A 25443-nucleotide genomic window follows, 5' to 3' on the forward strand; every position below is an offset into this window, starting at 1 on the left:
GCTACCCGAACTCTCCATTTCTACTAGGCAATTTTTAACTGCAGGTAGTCCAGGTAATTCTTTGGGGCATAGTATTAGTGTCTGTGATACTCAGTGATGTACCACTGCTGTTAAGAAAGCTACCCCAACTCTCCATTTCCACTAGCCATTTTTTCACTGCAAGAAGTGCAGGCAATTCTTTGGGGCATAGTATCAGTGTCTGTGATAGTCAGTGACCTACCACTGCGGTCAAGAAAGCTACCCCAACTCATCATTTCTACTGGCCAATTTTTAATTGCAGGTAGTCCAGGCAATTCTTTGGGGTATAGTATCAGTGTCTGTGAAAGTCAGTGACAAACCACTGCTGTCAAGAAAGCTACACCACCGCTCCATTTCTACTAGCCAATGTTTAAATGCAAAAAGTGCAGGCAATTCTTTGGGGCATAGTGTCAGTGTCTACGATAGTCAGTGACGTACCACTGCTGTCAAGAAAGCTACCCCACCTCTCCATTTCTACTAGCCATTTTTTAACTGCAAAAAGTGCAGGCAATTCTTTGAGGCATAGTATCAGTGTCTGTGATAGTCAGTTACCTACTACTGCTGTCAAGAAAGCTACCCCAACTCCCCATTTCTACTAGCCAATTTTTAACTTCAGGTAGTCCAGGCAATTCTTTGGGGCATAGTGTCAGTGTCTGTGATAGTCAGTGTTGTACCACTGCTGTCAAGAAAGCTACACCACCTCTCCATTTCTACTAGCTAATTTGTATCTGCAAAAAGTGCAGGCAATTCTTTGAAGCATGGTATCAGTGTATGTGATAATCAGTGACGTACCACTGATGTCAAGAAAGCTACACCACTTCTCAATTTCTATTATACAATTTTTACCTGCAGATAGTCCAGGCAATTCTTTGGGGAACAGTATCAGGGTCTGTGATAATCAGTGACGTACCACTGATGTCAAGAAAGCTACACCACCTCTCCATTTCTACTAGCCATTTTTTAACTGCAAAAAGTGCATCCAATTCTTTGGGGTATAGTATCAGTGTCCGTGATAGTAAGTGACCTACCACTGCTGTCAAGAAAGCTACAACACCTCTCCATTTTCACTAGCCAATTTTTTAACTTTAGGAATTCCAGGTAATTCTTTGGGGCATGGTATCAGTGTCTGTGATAGTCAGTGACTACCACTACTGTTCAAAAAGCTACAGCACTTCTCCATTTCTACTAGCCAATTTTTAACTGCAGGTAGTCCAGGCAATTCTTTGGGGCATAGTATCAGTGTCTGTGACAGTCAGTGATGTACCACTGCTGTCAAGAAAGCTACACCACCTCTCCATTTCTTCTGACCATTTTTTAACTGCAAAAAATGCAGGCAATTCTTTGGGGCATAGTATCAGTGTCTGTGGTAGTCAGTGACCCACCACTGCTGTCAAGAAAGCTACCCCAACTCTCCATTTCTACTAGCCAATTTTTAACTGCAGATAGTCCAGGCAATTCCTTGGGGCATAGTATCAGTGTCTGTGACAGTCAGTGACGTTCCACTGCTGTCAAGAAAGCTACACCACCTCTCCATTTCTACTGGCCATTTTTTAACTGCAAAAAGTGCAAGCAATTCTTTGGGGCATAGTGTCAGTGTCTGTGATAGTTAGTGACATACCACTGATGTCAAGAAAGCTACACCACCTCTCCATTTCTACTAGCCAATTTTTACCTGCAAAAAGTGCAGGCAATTCTTTAGGGCATAGTATCAGTGTCTGTGACAGTCAGTGACGTACCACTGCTGTCAAGATAGCTACCCCAACTCTCCATTTCTACTAGCCAATTTTTAACTGCAAAAAGTGCAGGCAATTCTTTGGGGCATAGTATCAGTGTCTGTGATAGTCAGTGACCTACCACTGCGGTCAAGAAAGCAACCCCAACTCATAATTTCTACTAGCCAATTTTTAATTGCCGGTAGTCCAGGCAATTCTTTGGGGCATAGTATCAGTGACTGTCATAGTCAGTGACCTACCACTGCTGTCAAGAAATCTACACCACCTCTCCATTTCTACTAGCCAATTTTTAACTTCAGGTAGTCCAGGCAATTCTTTGGAGCATAGTGTCAGTGTCTGTGATAGTCATTGTTGTACCACTGCTGTCAAGAAAGCTATAACACCTCTCCATTTCTACTAGCTAATTTTTAACTGCAAAAAGTGCAGGCAATTCTTTGGGGCATAGTATCAGTGTCTGTGATAGTCAGTGACCTATCACTGCTGTCAAGAAAGCTACCCCACCTCTCCATTTCTACTATCCAATTTTTAACTGCAGGTAGTCCAGGCAATTCTTTGGGGCATAGTATCAGTGTCTGTGATAGTCAGTGACCTATCACTGCTGTCAAGAAAGCTACCCCACCTCTCCATTTCTACTATCCAATTTTTAACTGCAGGTAGTCCAGGCAATTCTTTGGGGCATAGTATCAGTGTCTGTGAAAGTCAGTGTCAAACCACTGCTGTCAAGAAAGCTACACCACCTCTCCATTTCTATTAGCCAATTTTTAACTTCAGGTAGTCCAGACAATTCTTTGGGGCATAGTGTCAGTGTCTGTGATAGTCAGTGTTGTTCCACTGCTGTCAAGAATGCTACAACACCTCTCCATTTCTACTAGCCAATGTTTAACTGCAAAAAGTGCAGGCAATTCTTTAGGGGATAGTGTCAGTGTCTGTGATAGTCAGTGACGTACCACTGCTGTCAAGAAAGCCACACCACCTCTCCATTTCTACTAGCCATTTTTTAACTGCAAAAAGTGCAGGCAATTCTTTGAGGCATGGTATCAGTGTCTGTGATAGTCAGTGACCTACCAATGCTGTCAAGAAAGTTATTCCACCTCTCCTTTTCTACTAGCCAATTTTTAACTTCAGGTAGTCCAGGCAATTCTTTGGGGCATAGTGTCAGTGTCTGTGATAGTCAGTGTTGTTCCACTGCTGTCAAGAAAGCTACCCAACCTCTCCATTTCTACTAGCCAATTTTTACCCGCAAAAAAATGCAGGCAATTATTTGGGGCATAGTATCAGTGTCTGTGATAGTCAGTGACCTACCACTGCTGTGAAGAAAGCAACCCCACCTCTCCATTTCTACTAGCCAATTTTTTAACTTTAGGAAGTCCAGGTAATTCTTTGGGGCATAGTATCAGTGTCTGTGACAGTCAGTGACGTACCACTGCTGTCAAGAAAGCTACACCCCTTCTCCATTTCTACTAGCCAGTTTTTAACTGCAAAAACTGCAGGCAATTCTTTGGGGCATAGTAGCAGTGTCTGTGACAGTCCGTGACGTACCACTGCTGTCAAGAAAGCTACCCCACCTCTCCATTTCTACTAGCCAATTTTTAACTGCAAAAAGTGCAAGCAATTCTTTGGTGCATAGTGTCGGTGTCTGTGACAGTTAGGGACATAGCACTGATGTCAAGAAAGCTACACCACCTCTCCATTTCTACTAGCCAATTTTTACCTGCAAAAAGTGCAGGCAATTCTTTAGGGCATAGTATCAGTGTCTGTGACAGTCAGTGACGTACCACTGCTGTCAAGATAGCTACCCCAACTCTCCATTTCTACTAGCCAATTTTTAACTGCAAAAAGTGCAGGCAATTCTTTGGGGCATAGTATCAGTGTCTGTGAGAGTCAGTGACCTACCACTGCGGTCAAGAAAGCAACCCCAACTCATAATTTCTACTAGCCAATTTTTAATTGCCGGTAGTCCAGGCAATTCTTTGGGGCATAGTATCAGTGACTGTCATAGTCAGTGACCTACCACTGCTGTCAAGAAATCTACACCACCTCTCCATTTCTACTAGCCAATTTTTAACTTCAGGTAGTCCAGGCAATTCTTTGGAGCATAGTGTCAGTGTCTGTGATAGTCATTGTTGTACCACTGCTGTCAAGAAAGCTATAACACCTCTCCATTTCTACTAGCCAATTTTTAACTGCAAAAAGTGCAGGCAATTCTTTGGGGCATAGTATCAGTGTCTGTGATAGTCAGTGACCTATCACTGCTGTCAAGAAAGCTACCCCACCTCTCCATTTCTACTATCCAATTTTTAACTGCAGGTAGTCCAGGCAATTCTTTGGGGCATAGTATCAGTGTCTGTGATAGTCAGTGACCTATCACTGCTGTCAAGAAAGCTACCCCACCTCTCCATTTCTACTATCCAATTTTTAACTGCAGGTAGTCCAGGCAATTCTTTGGGGCATAGTATCAGTGTCTGTGAAAGTCAGTGTCAAACCACTGCTGTCAAGAAAGCTACACCACCTCTCCATTTCTATTAGCCAATTTTTAACTTCAGGTAGTCCAGACAATTCTTTGGGGCATAGTGTCAGTGTCTGTGATAGTCAGTGTTGTTCCACTGCTGTCAAGAATGCTACAACACCTCTCCATTTCTACTAGCCAATGTTTAACTGCAAAAAGTGCAGGCAATTCTTTAGGGGATAGTGTCAGTGTCTGTGATAGTCAGTGACGTACCACTGCTGTCAAGAAAGCCACACCACCTCTCCATTTCTACTAGCCATTTTTTAACTGCAAAAAGTGCAGGCAATTCTTTGAAGCATGGTATCAGTGTCTGTGATAGTCAGTGACCTACCAATGCTGTCAAGAAAGTTATTCCACCTCTCCTTTTCTACTAGCCAATTTTTAACTTCAGGTAGTCCAGGCAATTCTTTGGGGCATAGTGTCAGTGTCTGTGATAGTCAGTGTTGTTCCACTGCTGTCAAGAAAGCTACCCAACCTCTCCATTTCTACTAGCCAATTTTTACCCGCAAAAAAATGCAGGCAATTATTTGGGGCATAGTATCAGTGTCTGTGATAGTCAGTGACCTACCACTGCTGTGAAGAAAGCAACCCCACCTCTCCATTTCTACTAGCCAATTTTTTAACTTTAGGAAGTCCAGGTAATTCTTTGGGGCATAGTATCAGTGTCTGTGACAGTCAGTGACGTACCACTGCTGTCAAGAAAGCTACACCCCTTCTCCATTTCTACTAGCCAGTTTTTAACTGCAAAAACTGCAGGCAATTCTTTGGGGCATAGTAGCAGTGTCTGTGACAGTCCGTGACGTACCACTGCTGTCAAGAAAGCTACCCCACCTCTCCATTTCTACTAGCCAATTTTTAACTGCAAAAAGTGCAAGCAATTCTTTGGTGCATAGTGTCGGTGTCTGTGACAGTTAGGGACATAGCACTGATGTCAAGAAAGCTACACCACCTCTCCATTTCTACTAGCCAATTTTTACCTGCAAAAAGTGCAGGCAATTCTTTAGGGCATAGTATCAGTGTCTGTGACAGTCAGTGACGTACCACTGCTGTCAAGATAGCTACCCCAACTCTCCATTTCTACTAGCCAATTTTTAACTGCAAAAAGTGCAGGCAATTCTTTGGGGCATAGTATCAGTGTCTGTGAGAGTCAGTGACCTACCACTGCGGTCAAGAAAGCAACCCCAACTCATAATTTCTACTAGCCAATTTTTAATTGCCGGTAGTCCAGGCAATTCTTTGGGGCATAGTATCAGTGACTGTCATAGTCAGTGACCTACCACTGCTGTCAAGAAATCTACACCACCTCTCCATTTCTACTAGCCAATTTTTAACTTCAGGTAGTCCAGGCAATTCTTTGGAGCATAGTGTCAGTGTCTGTGATAGTCATTGTTGTACCACTGCTGTCAAGAAAGCTATAACACCTCTCCATTTCTACTAGCCAATTTTTAACTGCAAAAAGTGCAGGCAATTCTTTGGGGCATAGTATCAGTGTCTGTGATAGTCAGTGACCTATCACTGCTGTCAAGAAAGCTACCCCACCTCTCCATTTCTACTATCCAATTTTTAACTGCAGGTAGTCCAGGCAATTCTTTGGGGCATAGTATCAGTGTCTGTGATAGTCAGTGACCTATCACTGCTGTCAAGAAAGCTACCCCACCTCTCCATTTCTACTATCCAATTTTTAACTGCAGGTAGTCCAGGCAATTCTTTGGGGCATAGTATCAGTGTCTGTGAAAGTCAGTGTCAAACCACTGCTGTCAAGAAAGCTACACCACCTCTCCATTTCTATTAGCCAATTTTTAACTTCAGGTAGTCCAGACAATTCTTTGGGGCATAGTGTCAGTGTCTGTGATAGTCAGTGTTGTTCCACTGCTGTCAAGAATGCTACAACACCTCTCCATTTCTACTAGCCAATGTTTAACTGCAAAAAGTGCAGGCAATTCTTTAGGGGATAGTGTCAGTGTCTGTGATAGTCAGTGACGTACCACTGCTGTCAAGAAAGCCACACCACCTCTCCATTTCTACTAGCCATTTTTTAACTGCAAAAAGTGCAGGCAATTCTTTGAAGCATGGTATCAGTGTCTGTGATAGTCAGTGACCTACCAATGCTGTCAAGAAAGTTATTCCACCTCTCCTTTTCTACTAGCCAATTTTTAACTTCAGGTAGTCCAGGCAATTCTTTGGGGCATAGTGTCAGTGTCTGTGATAGTCAGTGTTGTTCCACTGCTGTCAAGAAAGCTACCCAACCTCTCCATTTCTACTAGCCAATTTTTACCCGCAAAAAAATGCAGGCAATTATTTGGGGCATAGTATCAGTGTCTGTGATAGTCAGTGACCTACCACTGCTGTGAAGAAAGCAACCCCACCTCTCCATTTCTACTAGCCAATTTTTTAACTTTAGGAAGTCCAGGTAATTCTTTGGGGCATAGTATCAGTGTCTGTGACAGTCAGTGACGTACCACTGCTGTCAAGAAAGCTACACCCCTTCTCCATTTCTACTAGCCAGTTTTTAACTGCAAAAACTGCAGGCAATTCTTTGGGGCATAGTAGCAGTGTCTGTGACAGTCCGTGACGTACCACTGCTGTCAAGAAAGCTACCCCACCTCTCCATTTCTACTAGCCAATTTTTAACTGCAAAAAGTGCAAGCAATTCTTTGGTGCATAGTGTCGGTGTCTGTGACAGTTAGGGACATAGCACTGATGTCAAGAAAGCTACACCACCTCTCCATTTCTACTAGCCAATTTTTACCTGCAAAAAGTGCAGGCAATATTTTGGGGCATAGTATCAGTGTCTGTGATAGTCAATGACCTACCACTGCTGTCAAGAAAGCTACCCTAACTCTCCATTTCTACTAGCCAATTTTTAATTGCAGGTAGTCCATTCAATTCTTTGGGGCATAGTATCAGTGTCTGTGATAGTCAGTTACCTACCACTGCTGTCAAGAAAGCTACACCACCTCTCCATTTCTACTAGCCAACATTTAACTGCAGGTAGTCTAGGCAATTATATGGGGCATAGTATCAGTGTCTGTGAAAATCAGTGACGTACCACTGATGTCAAGAAAGCTACACCACCTCTCCATTTCTACTTGCCAATGTTTAACTGCAAAAAGTGCAGGCAATTATTTCAGGCATAGTATCAGTAAATGTGATAGTCAGTGACCTACTACTGCTGTCAAGAAAGCTAACCCACCTCTCCATTTCTACTAGCCAATTTTTTAACTTTAGGAAGTCCAGGTAATTCTTTGGGGCATAGTATCAGTGTCTGTGATAGTCAGTGACTACCACTACTGTTAAAAAAGCTACAGCACTTCTCCATTTCTACTAGCCAATTTTTAACTGCAGATAGTCCAGGCAATTCTTTGGGGCATAGTATCAGTGTCTGTGACAGTCAGTGACGTACCACTGCTGTCAAGAAAGCTACACCACCTCTCCATTTCTACTGGCCATTTTTTAACTGCAAAATGTGCAAGCAATTCTTTGGGGCATAGTGTCGGTGTCTGTGACAGTTAGGGACATAGCACTGATGTCAAGAAAGCTACACCACCTCTCCATTTCTACTAGCCAATTTTTACCTGCAAAAAGTGCAGGCAATATTTTGGGGCATAGTATCAGTGTCTGTGAAAGTCATTGACAAACCACTGCTGTCAAGAAAACTACACCACCTTTCCATTTCTACTAGCCAATGTTTAACTGCAGGTAGTCCATGCATATATTTTGGGCATAGTATCAGTGTCTGTGATAGTCAGTGACGTACCACTGCTGTCAAGAAAGCTACACCACCTCTCCATTTCTACTGGCCATTTTTTAACTGCAAAAAGTGCAGGCAATTCTTTAGGACATAGTATCAGTGTCTTTGACAGTCAGTGACGTACCTCTGCTGTCAAGAAAGCTACAGCACTTCTCCATTTCTACTAGAAAATTTTTAACTGCAGGTAGTCCAGGCAATTCTTTGGGGAACAGTATCAGTGTATGTTATAGTCAGTGACCTACCACTGCTGTCAAGAAAGCTACCCCACCTCTCCATTTCTACTAGCCATTTTTTAACTGCAAAAATTGCAAGCAATTCTTTGGGGCATAGTATCAGTGTCTGTGATAGTCAGTGACCTATGACTGCTGTCAACAAAGCTACCACAACTCTCCATTTCTACTAGCCTATTTTTAATTGCAGGTAGTCCAGGCAATTCTTTGGGGCATAGTATCAGTGTCTGTGATACTCAGTGACCTACCACTCCTGTCAAGAAAGCTACCCGAACTCTCCATTTCTACTAGAAAATTTTTAACTGCAGGTAGTCCAGGTAATTCTTTGGGGTATAGTGTTCGTGTCTGTGATAGTCAGTGTTGTACCACTGCTGTCAAGAAAGCTACAAAACCTCTCCATTTCTACTAGCCAATTTTTAATTGCAGGTAGTCCAGGCAATTCTTTGGGGCATAGTATCAGTGACTGTGATAGTCAGTGACCTACCACTGCTGTTAAGAAAGCTACATCGCCTCTATATTTCTACTAGCCGATTTTTAACTTCAGGTAGTCTAGGCAATTCTTTGGGGCATAGTGTCAGTGTCTGTGATAGTCAGTGTTGTACCACTGCTGTCAAGAAAGCTACAAAACCTCTCCATTTCTACTAGCCAATTCTGAACTGCAAAAAGTGCAGGCAATTCTTTGAGGCATAGTATCAGTGTCTGTGATAGTCAATGACCTACCACTGCTGTCAAGAAAGCTACCGCAACTCTCCATTTCTACTAGCCAATATTTAACTGCAGATAGTCCAGGCAATTCTTTGGGGCATAGTATCAGTGTCTGTGACAGTCAGTGACGTACCACTGCTGTCAAGAAATCTACACCACCTCTCCATTTCTACTGGCCATTTTTTAACTGCAAAAAGTGCAAGCAATTCTTTGGGGCATAGTGTCGCTGTCTGTGACAGTTAGGGAAATAGCACTGATGTCAAGAAAGCTACACCACCTCTCCATTTCTACTAGCCAATTTTTACCTGCAAAAAGTGCAGGCAATATTTTGGGGCATAGTATCAGTGTCTGTGAAAGTCAGTGACAAACCACTGCTGTCAAGAAAACTACACCACCTTTCCATTTCTAATTGCCAATGTTTAACTGCAGGTAGTCCATGCATATATTTTGGGCATAGTATCAGTGTCCGTGATACTCAGTGACCTACCACTCCTGTCAAGAAAGCTACCCGAACTCTCCATTTCTACTAGCCAATTTTTAACTGCAGGTAGTCCATGCAATTCTTTGGGGCATAGTATCAGTGTCTTTGATAGTCAGTGACCTACCACTGCTGTCAAGAAAGCTACACCACCTCTCCATTTCTACTAGCCAATATTTAACGGCAGGTAGTCCAGGCAATTCTTTGGGGCCTAGTATAAGTGTCTGTGATAGTCATTGACGTACCACCGGTGTCAAGAAAGCTACCCCACCTTTCCTTTTCTACTAGCCAATTTTTAACAGCAAAAAGTGCAGGCAATTCTTTGGGGCATAGTATCAGTGTCTGTGATAGTCAATGACGTACCACTGCTGTTAAGAAAGCTTCAGCACTTCTCCATTTTTACTAGCCAATTTTTAACTGCAGGTAGTCCAGGCAATTATTTGGGGCATAGTATCAGTGTCTGTGATAGTCAGTCTTGTACCCTTGCTGTCAAGAAAGCTACACCATCTCTCCATTTCTACTAGCCATTTTTTAACTGCAAAAAGTGCAGGCAATTCTTTGAGGCATGGTATCAGTGTCTGTGATAGTCAGTGACCTACCACTGCTGTCGAGAAAGCTACCCCACCTCTCCATTTCTACTAGCCAATTTTTAACTGCAGGTAGTACAGGCAATTCTTTGGGGCATAGTATCAGTGTCTGTGATAGTCAGTGACCTACCACTGCTGTCAAGAAAGCTACACCCCTTCTCCATTTCTACTAGCCAGTTTTTAACTGCAAAAACTGCAGGCAATTCTTTGGGGCATAGTAGCAGTGTCTGTGACAGTCCGTGACGTACCACTGCTGTCAAGAAAGCTACCCCACCTCTCCATTTCTACTAGCCAATTTTTAACTGCAAAAAGTGCAGGCAATTCTTTGGGGCATAGTATCAGTGTCTGTGATAGTCAGTGACAAACCACTACTGTCAAGAAAGCTATCCCACCTCTCCATTTCTACTAGCCATTTTTTAACTGCAAAAAGTGAATCCAATTCTTTGGTGCATAATATCAGTGTCTGTGATAGTCAGTGACTTTCCACTGCTGTTAAGAAAGCTACATCGCCTCTATATTTCTACTAGCCGATTTTTAACTTCAGGTAGTCTAGGCAATTCTTTGGGGCATAGTGTCAGTGTCTGTGATAGTCAGTGTTGTACCACTGCTGTCAAGAAAGCTACAAAACCTCTCCATTTCTACTAGCCAATTATGAACTGCAAAAAGTGCAGGCAATTCTTTGAGGCATAGTATCAGTGTCTGTGATAGTCAATGACCTACCACTGCTGTCAAGAAAGCTACCGCAAATCTCCATTTCTACTAGCCAATATTTAACTGCAGATAGTCCAGGCAATTCTTTGGGGCATAGTATCAGTGTCTGTGACAGTCAGTGACGTACCACTGCTGTCAAGAAATCTACACCACCTCTCCATTTCTACTGGCCATTTTTTAACTGCAAAAAGTGCAAGCAATTCTTTGGGGCATAGTGTCGGTGTCTGTGACAGTTAGGGAAATAGCACTGATGTCAAGAAAGCTACACCACCTCTCCATTTCTACTAGCCAATTTTTACCTGCAAAAAGTGCAGGCAATATTTTGGGGCATAGTATCAGTGTCTGTGAAAGTCAGTGCAAACCACTGCTGTCAAGAAAACTACACCACCTTTCCATTTCTACTTGCCAATGTTTAACTGCAGGTAGTCCATGCATATGTTTTGGGCATAGTATCACTGTCCGTGATACTCAGTGACCTACCACTCCTGTCAAGAAAGCTACCCGAACTCTCCATTTCTACTAGCCAATTTTTAACTGCAGGTAGTCCAGGCAATTCTTTGGGGCATAGTATCAGTGTCTGTGATACTCAGTGACCTACCACTCCTGTCCATAAAGCTACCCCAACTCTCCATTTCTACTAGCCAATTTTTAATTGCAGGTAGTCCATGCAATTCTTTGGTGCATAGTATCAGTGTCTGTGATAGTCAGTATAAAGGAGAGAAGCTCCGCGTCACCGATAAAGTAGGTGCTCTAGGGTAAAAATTAGCACATGAGAAAAGAGTAACCCCGGCACACTACAACTCCCAGAAAAAAGGCAAAATGCAAAAAGTTGTATGCAATATTTTTATTAACACAATAGTTCCTTGAATGCTTTTTTTCAGAAAAAATGAATATGGTCCAACAAACTGGACGTTTCGGCCACAGGCCTTCGTCAACATGGACTATTATCTGATAAATACACAAAAATTACAGTCAAAATTACATCCATAAATAAAATGAAAAAGTTTTTACCTGCCTTCCAACATCATTTCTACTAACAGACAAGGACATATTCTAGGGGTAGAAACATATTGTGATACATAGTAGAATTGATCCCATATGTTCATGAATTGGTAGGTACAGGTGAATAAGCGGTGCATAATCTAGGACCTGGATGATTATACTAATGCCAGTGATGGAAGTGAGTGCCCATCAAAGTCTATGGAAGTCCGACCAAAGGTAGAAAAAAAGTTTAGACAAAAAGAGAAAAGGAGGAAATAAAGAGCAGGAAAGTGAAAGTAAAAAGAACAAGATAGAGAGAAATACATGCAAAAACTGGAAAGTCTCTGTATTAGCACTCACCATGCACAATCAAATGTATGCGAATATTCGGTAAGGGACTAGGAATTATGGAAATGAGTAGATTCTCATATGTTTATCACTATAATGAAAGACATGTATTAGTGAAACATAATGCAAGTATGCGTTACACATAAGAACAATATCGTCCGCTGCATATTGAATATATGTACAGAAAAATGAGGTACCTGTGTCAATTCGCATACTCATAATTGGAACGGTATATACGTCAAGGGTATTCGATGCTAGTACATCGATTCTATACTGTGTGTAGCATTAGAATGGTGCTACAGAATAAGACCTTAATAGAAAAAAATCATATCTCATGTTACGGACCTTCGTGGAGAAAAATTTACTTATATAGTATCATAGAGGAATTTACCTATATGTATGGTGCCAAAGAGGGAAGGGGCAGCATGTATCTGGTCACAAAACACAGGGGAATAACCATAAGCTGGTACTCAATTGAATCCTATCTCCACCTGGAGAGAACTATAAAAGCAACAATAGTGTGCGTATAAGTAGTAAGCTATAACCATGTTACTATGCACTATGACCACGTGGGTAAAGCCAGTTACCTGCTAAAAAGCAGTGAAGCAGGAAACTTGTAGTAGCTGATGCACACTCTTGCATGTGCTGTGTCAGTGTAGTCATTCTATGATAGAAATGTACAATCATGATACATATAGGTAAATTCCTCTATGATACTATATAAGTAAATTTTTCTCCACGAAGGTCCGTAACATGAGATATGATTTTTTTCTATTAAGGTCTTATTCTGTAGCACCATTCTAATGCTACACACAGTATAGAATCGATGTACTAGCATCGAATACCCTTGACGTATATACCGTTCCAATTATGGGTATGCGAATTGACACAGGTACCTCATTTTTCTGTACATATATTCAATATGCAGCGGACGATATTGTTCTTATGTGTAACGCATACTTGCATTATGTTTCACTAATACATGTCTTTCATTATAGTGATAAACATATGAGAATCTACTCATTTCCATAATTCCTAGTCCCTTACCGAATATTCGCATACATTTGATGGTGCATGGTGAGTGCTAATACAGAGACTTTCCAGTTTTTGCATGTATTTCTCTCTATCTTGTTCTTTTTACTTTCACTTTCCTGCTCTTTATTTCCTCCTTTTCTCTTTTTGTCTAAACTTTTTTTCTACCTTTGGTCGGACTTCCATAGACTTTGATGGGCACTCACTTCCATCACTGGCATTAGTATAATCATCCAGGTCCTAGATTATGCACCGCTTATTCACCTGTACCTACCAATTCATGAACATATGGGATCAATTCTACTATGTATCACAATATGTTTCTACCCCTAGAATATGTCCTTGTCTGTTAGTAGAAATGATGTTGGAAGGCAGGTAAAAACTTTTTCATTTTATTTATGGATGTAATTTTGACTGTAATTTTTGTGTATTTATCAGATAATAGTCCATGTTGACGAAGGCCTGTGGCCGAAACGTCCAGTTTGTTGGACCATATTCATTTTTTCTGAAAAAAAGCATTCAAGGAACTATTGTGTTAATAAAAATATTGCATACAACTTTTTGCATTTTGCCTTTTTTCTGGGAGTTGTAGTGTGCCGGGGTTACTCTTTTCTCATGTGATAGTCAGTGACCTACCACTGCTGTCAAGAAAGCTACACCACCTCTCCATTTCTACTAGCCAATATTTAATGGCAGGTAGTCCATGCAATTCTTTGGGCCTAGTATAAGTGTCTGTGATAGTCATTGACGTACCACCGGTGTCAAGAAAGCTACCCCACCTTTCCTTTTCTACTAGCCAATTTTTAACAGCAAAAAGTGCAAGCAATTCTTTGGGGCATAGTATCAGTGTCTGTGATAGTCAATGACGTACCACTGCTGTTAAGAAAGCTTCAGCACTTCTCCATTTTTACTAGCCAATTTTTAACTGCAGGTAGTCCAGGCAATTATTTGGGGCATAGTATCAGTGTCTGTGATAGTCAGTCTTGTACCACTGCTGTCAAGAAAGCTACACCATCTCTCCATTTCTACTAGCCATTTTTTAACTGCAAAAAGTGCAGGCAATTCTTTGAGGCATGGTATCAGTGTCTGTGATAGTCAGTGACCTACCACTGCTGTCGAGAAAGCTACCCCACCTCTCCATTTCTACTAGCCAATTTTTAACTGCAGGTAGTACAGGCAATTCTTTGGGGCATAGTATCAGTGTCTGTGATAGTCAGTGACCTACCACTGCTGTCAAGAAAGCTACACCCCTTCTCCATTTCTACTAGCCAGTTTTTAACTGCAAAAACTGCAGGCAATTCTTTGGGGCATAGTAGCAGTGTCTGTGACAGTCCGTGACGTACCACTGCTGTCAAGAAAGCTACACCAACTCTGCATTTCTACTAGCCAATTTTTAACTGCAAAAAGTGCAGGCAATTCTTTGGGGCATAGTATTAGTGTCTGTGATAGTCAGTGACCTACCACTGCTGTCAAGAAAGCTACCCCACCTCTCCATTTCTACTAGCCAATTTTTAACTGCAAAAAGTGCAGGCAATTCTTTGGGGCATAGTATCAGTGTCTGTGATAGTCAGTGACAAACCACTGCTGTCAAGAAAGCTATCCCACCTATCCATTTCTACTAGCCATTTTTTAACTGCAAAAAGTGAATCCAATTCTTTGGTGCATAGTATCAGTGTCTGTGATAGTCAGTGACTTTCCACTGCTGTTAAGAAAGCTACATCGCCTCTATATTTCTACTAGCCGATTTTTAACTTCAGGTAGTCTAGGCAATTCTTTGGGGCATAGTGTCAGTGTCTGTGATAGTCAGTGTTGTACCACTGCTGTCAAGAAAGCTACAAAACCTCTCCATTTCTACTAGCCAATTCTGAACTGCAAAAAGTGCAGGCAATTCTTTGAGGCATAGTATCAGTGTCTGTGATAGTCAATGACCTACCACTGCTGTCAAGAAAGCTAACGCAACTCTCCATTTCTACTAGCCAATATTTAACTGCAGGTAGTCCAGGCAATTCTTTGGGGCATGGTATCAGTGTCTGTGATAGTCAATGACAAACCACTGCTGTCAAGAAAGCTACACCACCTCTCCATTTCTACTAGCCATTTTTTAACTGCAAAAAGTGCAGGCAGTTCGTTGGGGCATAGTATCAGTGTCTGTGATAGTCAGTGACCTACCACTGCTGTCCATAAAGCTACCCCAACTCTCCATTTCTACTTGCCAATTTTTAATTGCAGGTAGTCCATGCAATTCTTTGGTGCATAGTATCAGTGTCTGTGATAGTCAGTGACCTACCACTGCTGTCAAGAAAGCTACACCACCTCTCCATTTCTACTAGCCAATATTTAACGGCAGGTAGTCCAGGCAATTCTTTGGGGCCTAGTATAAGTGTCTGTGATAGTCATTGACGTACCACTGGTGTCAAGAAAGCTACCCCACCTTTCCTTTTCTACTAGCCAATTTTTAACAGCAAAAAGTGCAGGCAATTCTTTGGGGCATAGTATCAGTGTCTGTGATAGTCAATGACGTACCACTGCTGTTAAGAAAGTTTCAGCACTTCTTCATTTTTACTAGCCAATTTTTAACTGCATTTAGTCCAGGCAATTTTTTGGGGCATAGTATCAGTGTCTGTGATAGTCGGTCTTGTAACACTGCTGTCAAGAAAGCTACACCATCTCTCCATTTCTACTAGCCATTTTTTAACTGCAAAAAGTGCAGGCAATTCTTTGAGGCATGGTATCAGTGTCTGTGATAGTCGGTGACCTACCACTGCTGTCGAGAAAGCTACCCCACCTCTCCATTTCTACTAACCAATTTTTAACTGCAGGTAGTACAGGCAATTCTTTGGGGCATAGTATCAGTGTCTGTGACAGTCAGTGACGTACCACTGCTGTCAAGAAATCTACACCACCTCTCCATTTCTACTGGCCATTTTTTAACTGCAAAAAGTGCAAGCAATTCTTTGGGGCATAGTGTCGGTGTCTGTGACAGTTAGGGAAATAGCACTGATGTCAAGAAAGCTACGCCACCTCTCCATTTCTACTAGCCAATTTTTACCTGCAAAAAGTGCAGGCAATATTTTGGGGCATAGTATCAGTGTCTGTGAAAGTCAGTGCAAACCACTGCTGTCAAGAAAACTACACCACCTTTCCATTTCTACTTGCCAATGTTTAACTGCAGGTAGTCCATGCATATATTTTGGGCATAGTATCAGTGTCCGTGATACTCAGTGACCTACCACTCCTGTCAAGAAAGCTACCCGAACTCTCCATTTCTACTAGCCAATTTTTAACTGCAGGTAGTCCAGGCAATTCTTTGGGGCATAGTATCAGTGTCTGTGATACTCAGTGACCTACCACTCCTGTCCATAAAGCTACCCCAACTCTCCATTTCTACTAGCCAAATTTTAATTGCAGGTAGTCCATGCAAATATTTGGTGCATAGTATCAGTGTCTGTGATAGTCAGTGACCTACCACTGCTGTCAAGAAAGCTACACCACCTCTCCATTTCTACTAGCCAATATTTAATGGCAGGTAGTCCATGCAATTCTTTGGGCCTAGTATAAGTGTCTGTGATAGTCATTGACGTACCACCGGTGTCAAGAAAGCTACCCCACCTTTCCTTTTCTACTAGCCAATTTTTAACAGCAAAAAGTGCAAGCAATTCTTTGGGGCATAGTATCAGTGTCTGTGATAGTCAATGACGTACCACTGCTGTTAAGAAAGCTTCAGCACTTCTCCATTTTTACTAGCCAATTTTTAACTGCAGGTAGTCCAGGCAATTATTTGGGGCATAGTATCAGTGTCTGTGATAGTCAGTCTTGTACCACTGCTGTCAAGAAAGCTACACCATCTCTCCATTTCTACTAGCCATTTTTTAACTGCAAAAAGTGCAGGCAATTCTTTGAGGCATGGTATCAGTGTCTGTGATAGTCAGTGACCTACCACTGCTGTCGAGAAAGCTACCCCACCTCTCCATTTCTACTAGCCAATTTTTAACTGCAGGTAGTACAGGCAATTCTTTGGGGCATAGTATCAGTGTCTGTGATAGTCAGTGACCTACCACTGCTGTCAAGAAAGCTACACCCCTTCTCCATTTCTACTAGCCAGTTTTTAACTGCAAAAACTGCAGGCAATTCTTTGGGGCATAGTAGCAGTGTCTGTGACAGTCCGTGACGTACCACTGCTGTCAAGAAAGCTACACCAACTCTGCATTTCTACTAGCCAATTTTTAACTGCAAAAAGTGCAGGCAATTCTTTGGGGCATAGTATTAGTGTCTGTGATAGTCAGTGACCTACCACTGCTGTCAAGAAAGCTACCCCACCTCTCCATTTCTACTAGCCAATTTTTAACTGCAAAAAGTGCAGGCAATTCTTTGGGGCATAGTATCAGTGTCTGTGATAGTCAGTGACAAACCACTGCTGTCAAGAAAGCTATCCCACCTATCCATTTCTACTAGCCATTTTTTAACTGCAAAAAGTGAATCCAATTCTTTGGTGCATAGTATCAGTGTCTGTGATAGTCAGTGACTTTCCACTGCTGTTAAGAAAGCTACATCGCCTCTATATTTCTACTAGCCGATTTTTAACTTCAGGTAGTCTAGGCAATTCTTTGGGGCATAGTGTCAGTGTCTGTGATAGTCAGTGTTGTACCACTGCTGTCAAGAAAGCTACAAAACCTCTCCATTTCTACTAGCCAATTCTGAACTGCAAAAAGTGCAGGCAATTCTTTGAGGCATAGTATCAGTGTCTGTGATAGTCAATGACCTACCACTGCTGTCAAGAAAGCTAACGCAACTCTCCATTTCTACTAGCCAATATTTAACTGCAGGTAGTCCAGGCAATTCTTTGGGGCATGGTATCAGTGTCTGTGATAGTCAATGACAAACCACTGCTGTCAAGAAAGCTACACCACCTCTCCATTTCTACTAGCCATTTTTTAACTGCAAAAAGTGCAGGCAGTTCTTTGGGGCATAGTATCAGTGTCTGTGATAGTCAGTGACCTACCACTGCTGTCCATAAAGCTACCCCAACTCTCCATTTCTACTAGCCAATTTTTAATTGCAGGTAGTCCATGCAATTCTTTGGTGCATAGTATCAGTGTCTGTGATAGTCAGTGACCTACCACTGCTGTCAAGAAAGCTACACCACCTCTCCATTTCTACTAGCCAATATTTAACGGCAGGTAGTCCAGGCAATTCTTTGGGGCCTAGTATAAGTGTCTGTGATAGTCATTGACGTACCACTGGTGTCAAGAAAGCTACCCCACCTTTCCTTTTCTACTAGCCAATTTTTAACAGCAAAAAGTGCAGGCAATTCTTTGGGGCATAGTATCAGTGTATGTGATAGTCAATGACGTACCACTGCTGTTAAGAAAGCTTCAGCACTTCTCCATTTTTACTAGCCAATTTTTAACTGCATTTAGTCCAGGCAATTTTTTGGGGCATAGTATCAGTGTCTGTGATAGTCAGTCTTGTAACACTGCTGTCAAGAAAGCTACACCATCTCTCCATTTCTACTAGCCATTTTTTAACTGCAAAAAGTGCAGGCAATTCTTTGAGGCATGGTATCAGTGTCTGTGATAGTCGGTGACCTACCACTGCTGTCGAGAAAGCTACCCCACCTCTCCATTTCTACTAGCCAATTTTTAACTGCAGGTAGTACAGGCAATTCTTTGGGGTATAGTATCAGTGTCTGTGATAGTCAGTGACCTACCACTGCTGTCAAGAAAGCTACACCACTTCTCCATTTCTACTAGCCAGTTTTTAACTGCAAAAACTGCAGGCAATTCTTTGGGGCATAGTAGCAGTGTCTGTGACAGTCAGTGACGAACCACTGCTGTCAAGAAAGCTACACCACCTCTGCATTTCTACTAGCCAATTTTTAACTGCAAAAAGTGCAGGAAATTCTTTGGGGCATAGTATTAGTGTCTGTGATAGTCAGTGACCTACCACTGCTGTCAAGAAAGCTAGCCCACCTCTCCATTTCTACTAGCCAATTTTTTACTGCAAAAAGTGCAGGCAATTCTTTGCGGCATAGTATCAGTGTCTGTGATAGTCAGTGACAAACCACTGCTGTCAGGAAAGCTACACCACCTCTCCATTTCTACTAGCCAATTTTTAACTGCAAAAACTGCAGGCAATTCTTTGGGGCATAGTATCAGTGTCTGTGACAGTCAGTGACGTACCACTGCTGTCAAGAAAATAACACCACCTTTCCATTTCTACTAGCCACTTTTTAACTGCAAAAAGTGCAGGCAATTCTTTGGGGCATAGTATCAGTGTCTGTGATAGTCAGTGACATTCCACTGCTGTCAGGAAAGCTACACCACCTCTCAATTTCTATTAGCCAATTTTTACCTGCAGATAGTCCAGGCAATTATTTGGGGAATAGTCCCAGTTTCTTTGATAGTCAGTGATGTACCACTGATGTCAAGAAAGCTACACCACCTCCCCATTTCTACTAGCCAATATTTAACTGCAGGTAGTCCAGGCAATTCTTTGGGGCATAGTATCAGTGTCTGTGATAGTCAGTGACGTACCACTGCTGTCAAGAAAGCTACACCACCTCTCCATTTCTACTAGCCAATTTTAATTTTTAACTGCAAAAAGTGCAGGCATTTCTTTGGGGCATAGTATCAGTGTGTGTGATAGTCAATGACGTACCACGGCTGTTAAGAAAGCTACAGCACTTCTCCATTTCTACTAGCCAATTTTTAACGGAAGGTAGTCCAGACAATTATTTGGGGCATAGTATCAGTGTCTGTGATAGTCAGTGACGTTCCACTGCTGTCAAGAAAGCTACACCACCTCTCAATTTCTATTAGCCAATTTTTACCTGCCAATAGTCCAGGCAATTCTTTAAGGAATAGTACCAATGTCTGTGATAATCAGTGACGTACCACTGATGTCATGAAAGCTACACCACCTCTCCATTTCTACTAGCCACTTTTTAACTGCAAAAAGTGCAGGCAATTCTTTGGGGCATAGTATCAGTGTCTGTGATAGTCAGTGACGTTCCACTGCTGTCAAGAAAGCTACACCACCTCTCCATTTCTATTAGCCAATTTTTAGCTGCAGATAGTCCAAGCATTTCTTTGGGGAATAGTGTCAGTATCTGTGATAATCAGTGACGTAAAACTGATGTCAAGAAAGCTATACCACCTCTCCATTTCTACTAGCCAATGTTTAACTGCAAAAAGTGCAGGCAATTCTTTGGGGCATAGTATCAGTGTATGTGATAGTCAGTGACTTACCACTGCTGTCAAGAAAGCTACCCCACCTCTCCATTTCTACTAGCCAATTTTTACCTGCAGATAGTCCAGGCATTTCTTTTGGGAATAGTATCAGTACTATGATAGTCAATGACGTACCACTGCTGTTAAGAAAGCTACAGCACTTCTCCATTTCGACTAGCCAATTTTTACCTGCCGATAGTCCAGGCAATTCTTTAAGGAATAGTACCAATGTCTGTGATAATCAGTGACGTACCACTGTTGTCAAGAAAGCTACAGCACCTTTCCTTTTCTACTAGCCAATTTTTAACTGCAAAAAGTGTAGGCAATTCTTTGGGGTATAGTATCAGGGTCTGTGATAGTCAATGACGTACCACTGCTGTTAAGAAAGCTACAGCACTTCTCCATTTCTACTAGCCAATTTTTAACTGCAGGTAGTCCAGGCAAATATTCGGGGCATAGTATCAGTGTCTGTGAAAATCAGTGACCTACCACTGATGTCAAGAAAGCTACACCACCTCTCCATTTCTACTAGCCAATGTTTAACTGCAAAAATTGCAGGCAGTTCTTTGGGGCATAGTATCAGTGTCTGTGATAGTCAGTGACCTACCACTGCTGTCAAGAAAGCTACACCGCCTCTCAATTTCTACTAGCTGATTATTAACTTCAGGTAGTCCAGGCAATTCTTTGGGGCATAGTGTCAGTGTCTGTGATAGTCAGTGTTGTACCACTGCTGTTAAGAAAGCTACCCCACCTCTCCATTTCTACTAGCCAATTTTAATTTTTAACTGCAAAAAGTGCAGGCAATTCTTTGGGGCATTGTATCAGTGTCTGTGAAAATCAGTGACATACCACTGATGTCAAGAAAGCTACACCACCTCCCCATTTCTACTAGCCAATGTTTAACTGCAAAAAGTGCAGGCAATTCTTTGGGGCATAGTATCAGTGTATGTGATTGTCAGAGACCTACCACTGCTGTCAAGAAAGCTACCCCACCTCTCCATTTCTACTAGCCAGTTTTTTAACGGCAAAAATTGCAGGCAATTCATTGAGGCATAGCATCAGTGTCTGTGATAGTCATTGACCTACCACTGCTGTCAAGAAAGCTGCCCCAACTCTCCATTTCTACTAGCCAATTTTTAATTGAAGGTAGTCCAGGTAATTCTTTGGGGCATAATATCAGTGTCTGTGATAGTCAGTGACCTACCACTGCTGTCAAGAATGCTACCCCACCTCTCCATTTCTACTAGCCATTTTTTAACTGCAAAAATTGCAGGCAATTCTTTGAGGCATAGTATCAGTGTCTGTGATAGTCAGTGACGTACCACTGCTGTCAAGAAAGCTACACCACCTCTCCATTTCTACTAGCCAATTTTAATTATTTAACTGCAAAAAGTGCAGGCAATTCTTTGGGGCATAGTATCAGTGTCTGTGATAGTCAATGACGTACCACTGCTATTAAGAAAGCTACAGCACTTCTCCATTTCTACTAGCCAATTTTTAACTGCAGGTAGTCCAGGCAATTATTTGGGTCATAGTAACAGTGTCTGCGAAAATCAGTGACGTATCACTGATGTCAAGAAAGCTACCCCACCTCTCCATTTCTACTAGTCATTTTTTAACTGCAAAAAGTGCAGGCAATTCTTTGGGGGCATGGCATCAGTGTCTGTGATAGTCAGTGACCTACCACTGCTATCAAGAAAGCTAGCCCACCTCTCCATTTCTACTAGCCAATATTTAACTGCAGGTAGTCCAGGCACTTCTTTGGGGCATAGTATCAGTGCCTGTGATAGTCAGTGACCTACCACTGCTGTCAAGAAAGCTACACCACCTCTCCATTTCTACTTGCCAATTTTAATTTTTAACTGCAAAAAGTGCAGGCAATTCTTTGGGGCAAAGTATCAGTGCCTGTGGTAGTCAATGACGTACCACTGCTGTTAAGAAAGCTACAGCACTTCTCCATTTCTACTAGCCAATTTTTAACTGCAGGTAGTCCAGACAATTATTTGGGGCAAAGTATCAGTGTCTGTGAAAATCAGTGACGTATCACTGATGTCAAGACAGCTACACCACCTCTCCATTTCTACTAGCCAATGTTTAACTGCAAAAAGTGCAGGCAATTCTTTGGGGCATAGTATCAGTGTATGTGATAGTCAGTGACCTACCACTGCTGTCAAGAAAGCTACCCCACCTCTCTAATTCTAATAGCCATTTTTAAACTGCAAAAATTGCAGGCAATTCTTTGGGGCATAGTATTAGTGTCTTTGATAGTCAGTGACCTACCACTGCTGTCAAGAAAGCTACCCCAACTCTCCATTTCTACTAGCTAATTTTTAATTGCAGGTAGTCCAGGCAATTCTTTGGGGCATAGTATCAGTGTCTGTGATAATCAGTGACGTACCACTGATGTCAAGAAAGCTACACCACCTCTCCATTTCTACTAGCCAATGTTTAACTGCAAAAAGTGCAGGCAATTCTTTGGGGCATAGTATCAGTGTCTGTGATAGTCAGTGTCGCTCCACTGCTGTCAAGAAAGCTACACCACCTCTCAATTTCTTCTAGCCAATTTTTACCTGCAGATAGTCCAGGCAATTCTTTGGGGAATAGTGTCAGTATCTGTGATAATCAGTGACGTACCACTGATGTCAAGAAAGCTACACCAACTCTCCATTTCTACTAGCCAATGTTTAACTGCAAAAAGTGCAGGCAAATCTTTGGGGCAAAGTATCAGTGTATGTGATAGTCAGTGACTTACCACTGCTGTCAAGAATGCTACCCCACCTCTCCATTTCTACTAGCCATTTTTTAACTGCAAAAAGTGCAGGCAATTCTTTGGGGCATGGCATCAGTGTCTGCTATAGTCAGTGACCTACCACTGCTATCAAGTAAGCTACCCCACCTCTCCATTTCTACTAGCCAATATTTAACTGCAGGTAGTCCAGGCACTTCTTTGGGGCATAGTATCAGTGTCTGTGATAGTCAGTGATGTACCACTGCTGTCAAGAAAGCTACACCACCAATCCATTTCTACTAGCCAATTTTAATTTTTAACTGCAAAAAGTGCAGGCAATTCTTTGGGGCAAAGTATCAGTGTCTGTGATAGTCAATGACGTACCACTGCTGTTAAGAAAGCTACAGCACTTCTCCATTTCTACTAGCCAATTTTTAACTGCAGGTAGTCCAGACAATTATTTGGGGCATAGTATTAGTGTCTGTGAAAATCAGTGATGTATCTCTGATGTCAAGACAGCTACACCACCTCTCTATTTCTACTAGCCATTTTTAAACTGCAAAAATTGCAGGCAATTCTTTGGGGCATAGTATTAGTGTCTGTGATAGTCAGTGACCTACCACTGCTGTCAAGAAAGCTACCCCAACTTTCTATTTCTACTAGCTAATTTTTAACTGCAGGTAGTCCAGGCAATTCTTTGGGGCATAGTATCAGTGTCTGTGATAGTCAGTGACCTACCACTGCTGTCAAGAAAGCTATGTGGCGCCCCTGACCTGGTCAGGCACCACTGAGTACTGCACCCATGCTGGGGACAGTACAATACAGGTAATCCAGAAGGCTGACAGGGGTGTGGAACACAGGCGCATAGTGATCAGGTCTCACACATGTACCTTTGAGAGGACCCCTGGGGGTCCCAGGAGGGGGAAAAGCCTTGACCTTCACTGGAATAGTGGAGGGGGCCAAAAGCCTCCATCTCCTCTCAAGGGGTGTGGTAAGAGAATCTGGTTGCTAGGTGGCGTAGGCAAGAACAGGAGAGGAGGGGCAGTGAGTCAGTTAGAGGAGAACTCCAGAGGGCTCAGTGAGGAGCAGACCTGTGGGGTTGATGCTGTCTAACAGCGCCCGCGCAGTGGCTACTGACGGGGGAGAACGGTCAACTAGGAGTGCTACCTGAAAGCCAGCTTCAGCTAGAGAGAAAGCACGGAGTGGGAAGTAAGGAGACTGCTAGAGAGCACCAGGCCCAACCGGGCGGCAGATCCCGAAGCGAAGATAGATCCAGCTTTCTTCTGCTAAACCTGCCGGTGTGGGGCTCTCAAAGCCCACACCACAACACCACAAAAGCCGCAGCCACGTAACCGCAGTGAGGGCCCATAGGTCACAGGAGGCAAGTAGCTGGAGTGGCCTGGTCCGGGGAACAAGCAAACGGCAAACAAAAGGGGGAGAGAGGCTGCAGCATCTTCCCTGGGTGACCCCCATAGGGACTCAAAGTCGGGGTCACCCCAAACCACCAAGGGCTAAGGAAGGCGAGTCAGTAGTCACCCTCATAAAGTCAGCCTGAAGGATACCTGGTTCCCACCTGGTTCATCTCAGCTACACCCGGGCTACTCACCCTGCCATCAAATGTGAGTAAAGCCCTTGAAAGACAGTTCTGCCTGTGTGAGTCATTCTGCGACTTGTGGTACTACAAACCTACACAGGGCCCTGGGGCTTGCCTCACTCTCAGGAGGCTACTACATCCGACTGCACCCACCATCAGCCCCAGGCGACCCTCAACCTGCAGTGGCGGTCCCCGCTGACCGCAATACTGAGAGTGGCGTCACGACAAGAAGAAGATCTCCTACCTGTGACCAGATCCAGCTACGTGGAGTCCCTGAAGGTAATGCACCGACACAACACCTGTGGGGCTTCACATCTGGCGTCACGAACAGGATAAGGACTAGACCTGTTCAGACAGGTGACCATGTGCCTAGGCGGTCCGCTTGAAAAATTGGAAGCGCCGCCATATTGCCACCATGAAAAGCGCGCTGAAAAACAACAGCAGCCCGCGCTGGAAGAAGTTACCGCCCACGAAGGGGTGTGGCTACCCAGAGATCCCCTGCAGAGTTCTGAGCTTGCCAGCGATGAGAGTGGAAGCGTCCAGAGACGGCGGGAAGGAAAGGGAGCCACAAGCCTGCTGCTGGGAGAGGAGCTGCTGAAAGAGGCAGAGCAGAAACTGAGCAGCTTGCTATCCGAGGCAACGGCGAGTCCACAGCTGGAGAGTCGTGCAGAAGAGGGCGCAGAAGAAATGGCGTCTGACCGCAGAAATCCAGAACCGGGCTCCGCTGCCTGGTGGTATCGGGAGCTGGCCCAGTTCTGCGACCGACTGGAGAACCGGGTTGTGGAGCAGATCCGGGAAGAACGGATGGAAAT

Source organism: Anomaloglossus baeobatrachus, chromosome 3, assembly GCF_048569485.1.
Source record: "Anomaloglossus baeobatrachus isolate aAnoBae1 chromosome 3, aAnoBae1.hap1, whole genome shotgun sequence".
Lineage (NCBI taxonomy): Eukaryota > Metazoa > Chordata > Amphibia > Anura > Aromobatidae > Anomaloglossus > Anomaloglossus baeobatrachus.